At 36.2% G+C, this 5,654-nt stretch overlaps 1 long non-coding RNA gene across 1 annotated transcript; it reads left to right on the forward strand.

The window, feature by feature from the left end:
* Positions 1 to 1,245: 1,245 nt before the first annotated feature.
* Positions 1,246 to 5,202, forward strand: LOC142537387 (uncharacterized). Its single transcript, XR_012818539.1, has 4 exons — positions 1,246 to 1,410; positions 1,492 to 1,650; positions 2,376 to 2,684; positions 5,022 to 5,202. It is a non-coding gene; the product is annotated as an uncharacterized LOC142537387 (long non-coding RNA).
* The last annotated feature ends 452 nt before the right edge of the window (positions 5,203 to 5,654 follow it).

The raw sequence follows: 5,654 nt of genomic DNA on the forward strand, positions 1-5,654 counted from the left end.
TTAAATATCATGTAGATAATAATAATATTTTAAATATCATGTAGAGAGCATCAAATGATCTACTACCTAAGGAAGTCCGGAATGTGGAACAACAAGAAATTGTATTTCCAATGTGGTTTAGAGATAAGGTAAGTAAAAAACATGTTCAAGTCAATATAATAAATTGTTCAATCCTAAATAATATTAGGTTGTTTTTTACTTGAGTCATTTCAAATAAAATGAAATCTCTGTATCATACTTCTTTAAACATTTTTTAGGTTAATGAAATGCGAGAAGATTGGTCATATGAGGCCACAAATGAACTGCATGCATTAGCTAATAGATCCAATTTCAGTGTGTACTCATACCCCGGCTGTTATCAATGGCATTAAGTTTCTTGTGGAACAACAAGATGTGAGACGAACCGCACAAAATAGCAATATTCTTGTACCCGGTGTAGAAGGGCAAAACTTTTATGGTGTTATTGAAGAAGTTATAGTGTTGTGTTATTTAAAAGATTGCATTGTGTTGGTATTCAAGTTCAAATGGTTTGACACAAAATCTAGGAAGAGAAGAATTCAAGTGGACAATAAATTCACAAGCATCTACACTAGGGCATAATGGTGAAAGAATGATCCATTTATACTTGCATCGCAAGCGAAATCAATGTATTACTTGAATGATATCAAGAATGGCCCAATGTGGAAATTGGTGCAGGCTTATGCCCCATGTAATCTATGGGAATATCCAAATGTAGAAGTTGAAAATGATGTTGATACAACTAGTATCGATTCTCACGTAGTTCGAGAAATTAATTCACAATCACTACAATTGGTAGTAGAATAACTAGAGTTAGAGAATGTCAACTTCCATCGTGATGCTGTTGAACCAACTGTGGTTATGAATATCGATCATTTGTTGCACAACATAGGTGATCTTGTAGTTGATGATGACGATTTTGAAGACGACACATTAGAAGAATATCATGAACAAGATGATGGTACTGTTGAATTGGACGAGATTGAGAGTATTGAAAATGAAAATAATGACACAACGTCAGAAGAAGTAAGAAATATATTTTTCATATTATTTTTTGTTAATCCATTCTTTATATCATTGTTCATTTATTCCATGATTTCTGATGTCATTCGTTTATTCATGGTACTAATTTTCCTTATATTTTTTTTACATGATGTCTAGTTTGAATGCTAGTGGTTCTGGTACTAGAAGTGGATCTGGAGGGGATGGAGGAGGCGGGCAAACATGCAGACAACAATCTTGTAGTAAAGTTCTCGAGAAAGCATTGAGAAAGAGAAAACATGATAAGTTGGAGGTTGAGTTTGAAGAGTATACAGGAAGTAGTGTTGGAGACACTGGAAATTACGACTTGGGAGGTGATTGAAAAACAACTCATCTTTTCATCATCTTGATGTAAGTTTGGAAAATTACGTTATGTTATTTTAATTATATAATAATAAAAATCTATGTATTAATGAGTTTTTGTTTTGGAAGGAAAAATTTATATATCCAAAGATGGGTTTGCTGAAGGCGGAGGTAGAGCGGCTCGCCATAAAAGTAATTCGAGAACGAAGATGTAAGATGAGGAGGCACTGGAAGCAACTAGATGAGTTGCAAAATAAAGATGAACCAAAGAGGAAGCTGTATAAGGAAGTAAGCTGAGATGATTGCAATACGACAAAAATGAATTTTCGTAGCACCCAAATTGGCTTTTCACAGCGCACAGCGCACGCTACGCAGTTAAAAGCTGTTGAAACTCAGAAGTATTGACAGCGAACAATACACGCTATGAATAATGATATTGACAGCAGGCACTGTATGTCGTGGAATTTGGGTTACAATTAACAGCGTTTAATGTGCACGCGGTTAATTGTATAACTATTGTGTTATTAGCAGCGTGCAGTGTTAGCACGCCGTTAATGGTACAGCTCGTGTATTATTAACAGCGTGCAAATAATGCACGCTGTTGTTTTGTGTTATTAACAGCGTGCAGTGTTAGCACGCCGTTAATAGTACAGCTCGTGTATTATTAACAGCGTACGAAGAATGCACGCTGTTGTTTTGTGTTATTAGCATCGTGCAGAGTTAGCACGCTGTTAATGGTACAGCTCGTGTATTATTAACGGCCTGCAAAGAATGCACGCTGTTGTTAGTATAAGCTTTAAGCTTATCCACAGCGCGCACCGATAGACACGCTGTTAATAATATTATTGACAGCGTGCATTAAAAGCACGCTGTTGATATAACGCTGCGAAAATTCAATTTCCTCGTAGTGTTGGGATTTTCTTTGTGATTATTTTGGAGAAAAAATTCTTAGTAATAATTAGATCAGTTGATAAATAGTTTAGATATTACTTTCATTAATATTATTTTTGTAGGAAAAATCCAAGAAGAATAAAAATAATCGATTTTTTAGGCCACTTGAGGGCGCCCATGGATCGAAGACTTTGGTTGAACATTATCAGGCTGCTGTAAGTTTTATTTTAAAATAATATTTATTTTTACATTATATATGATAATATCTGTTTTATTTTTTATGACTGGTCCTGTGACGGGAGAGCTTCTGAGCGTAATCGACAGCTTTGAGAAATTGTTTCACAAATGAGGAGAATGGAAGAATGATTGGGCTGCACAAATTGTTTCACAAATGAGGAGAATGGAAGAATGATTGAGCTGCACAAAAATATGTAAGTATCTTTTATTATTTTATTAAGAAAGAGCTGTGGATACTAATTGTAAGGTCTAGAAATTCAACCCACGTAAACTGACTGTATGCAAATCTAGGGTTTTTTTAAAAATGCTTAATTAAATGTCTTAAATGCATGTTCATGACATGATTTTATGATTATATGACATAGTTTACTAGAATTGCATCACATAGGGCTTTTGGCAGTATTCGATGCTCGAACGAGGAACGGAGACCGGGGGCAATTTAAGAAAAATGTTTTATTAAATAATTAATTTTAATTATTTAATATATGATGTATTTAATATGGGGTTTTTGAAAATAAGTATTTATGATATTTTTACACGTCGAGCCATATTTTAAACCGACAGTCGTTTTTTAGCAAAACGGAGGACTTTTTGAGGGTTCGAGAAATATTTTTGAAAAAGTACCAAAACGAAATATTTTACGTGCGTGTTATTCAGCCTAATGAGCTTGTTTTAGTAGATTGTTGGGCCAAGCCCACTACACCTCACTATTTTAAAACTTAGGCCCAAACATTCGCTCATTTTATTTTCAAAACTCACTCAAACCCTAGCCCATCTCCTCTCACTCATGGCCGCACTCACACGCACACAAAGCAGCAGATTTTGGCTCGGTTTTTGGCAAGAAAATTCAGTAGGAGTACCGCCCCATCCCTTCGGTGTTCGTCTCTCGCTTCGTTGGTTTGATTTTCCGAGCGTTTAAACGCAAAGGCACACCCTACACACTCTTTTTCTCGACAATCACATCCTAATATGTATTTTGATTGATCTTGCATGCCATTTTATAGATCTATTGATATGAATCGATTATACATGGTTTTTACATGAAAAATTATGGAATCTTGTTCATGCATCTCACGTTTATTCCATGAATGAAGGGGCTGCCTTGATTTGAGGGTTAAGGGTGAATTTGCAGCAGGTTTGAAGGTGGGAAGGTGCTGGATTCGGAGTTTGTGCAAGCTATGTAGAGGACCGAAATGATCTTAGGGTTTTGTTGACGTTTTGGGCTCGGTTGAGTTATGGGAAAGGAACAGCAGTGCAGGGGTCGTTCTAGGCCTTGGATCAGACCCTGGTGAGTCGAGACTTGGCCTAGGGTGGCTCGAGCACAGCTGGTTGTGAGCTAAGGGCAGATCGAGAGAAATAGGGGCATGGTGGCTCGGTTTTGGTCACTTCGAGTGAATCATGCATGTCCGCATGAATGCGGCTAGGAGCCACAGGTTGGTCAGTCCAGGAGGGTCCAGTGGTGGGCTAGGAAGGGCTGGTTAGGGTCTAGTCCGAGCTGATTCGGGGTAGAGTCGAGTTATTGGCTTAGAAATGTAGATAGGGTTCGGCCACTTTTTTGCAGGATTTCCAGCAGCTTGCAAGGGGCAGTTCAAGGGTCCTAAGCAGTGTGAATTAGGTTTTTTAAGGGCTGGTCAAGTGTGGTTAAGTCATGGTTTATGTTTGGGAAAGTTTGGTTATGTTTCAGATTGATTCGGGTTAAAACCGGGACTCTGGTCCAAGTTTTAAAAAGTATTATAGAATGTAATGCATGAGCTCGATTTTCCGTCTAAGAAATGATTATAAGTATGTTTTAAGGTTTTTTAATAAGTTTGGATGGATTCGGGTCGAAATTTTAAGGTCCACGGTAAAATGGTCAAACTAGGGTTTCAAGCGCAAAATGGTCATTTTGCGCTTGAAACTATTTTATGAAAATGTCATTTTGCACCTAAATTGAGTTAACAGTCCTGGCAGTGCCCTAACATCTGGTAATGTAGGTTTAAAATGTTTACTTGACATGAATACGGAATTTTTATGAAAATGTCATTTTGCACCTGAATTGAATTAGCAGTCCTGGCACTGCCCTGACATCTGGTAATGCATGTTTAAAATGTTTACTTGACATGAATATGGAATTTTTATGAAAATGTTGTAATATGTTGCTTGCTTGTTTTCAAGAAAATTTATGTATATGCATGAAATTTTATCAAGTGATGAATATGATGACATGTTTAAAGGAGGTGACTTGGTTGTGACTAATACGAACACGAACACGAAAACAAAAACGAGACATGTAAGGCAAGTCTTAGTTGATGGGTGAGAGTGTTGTTGATGTTCCTGCTGCCTGATATCTTGGTTATACGTAGATGGATCCATCGAACAACAGCTGATACGAAAGTCACAACTGATTATCTGAATTCAATAAAGGAGAAACGAATACGTATATGATGACATGATTTGAATATGTTTAAGTTTATGATCAAGGTTATTTTTAAGTTCATGCTTTTAAAGATCATGAAAGTTATTTTAAGTACAGCCTTGTTATTACTGTTCAGGTGTGTTTAGATGCGAGTGATGCAGGTGAGCAGTTTGTTGATGAGGAGACTTGAGGTGCTGAAGACTGAGTGGACTGGACTGGTGGCGCAATGGAAGCTCGAGAACCTTGTATTTTTCTGCATTTCGTGATTTTAGGAAGATATGTTTAAATTTTTTTTTAAAGGTTGAGATTTTACTGTGTTGAGGACTTTTGGCAAATTTTATTATGCTTGGTATTTTACGTTTAACAGTAACGTATCAGTTGATTACATTTTTAGGTTTTTTAACCGCATTTATTTTATGCTTTATTGTTTGTGTATTTTATGCTCTTTGATTGTTTGGCATGGTCAAGCTTCTTTGATTGGATCATAGAAAATAATGGATTGAACTGGTTGTGAATAGTTGATGATTTTGGCGATTATTGGATATTGGACGTCGAAATGCTTTATTGTTTAGTTTTAGAGCATATTTTCATTTCTTCCATTTTTAGTAATAATGGTGATTATCATAATTATTGTTTATGATTATAATTGTTCTTCATATGTGATTTAATGAAGTTTAGTATAGACTGATGCAATAGTTGAAGTTTGATCGACTCAGCCAGAAGGTGAATTTTCCGCCTCTACTGTTGATAATATTCATCAGCCCAAAGA

This window comes from Primulina tabacum, chromosome 2 (genome assembly GCF_025594145.1).
Source record: "Primulina tabacum isolate GXHZ01 chromosome 2, ASM2559414v2, whole genome shotgun sequence".
In the NCBI taxonomy this organism is placed as follows: domain Eukaryota; kingdom Viridiplantae; phylum Streptophyta; class Magnoliopsida; order Lamiales; family Gesneriaceae; genus Primulina; species Primulina tabacum.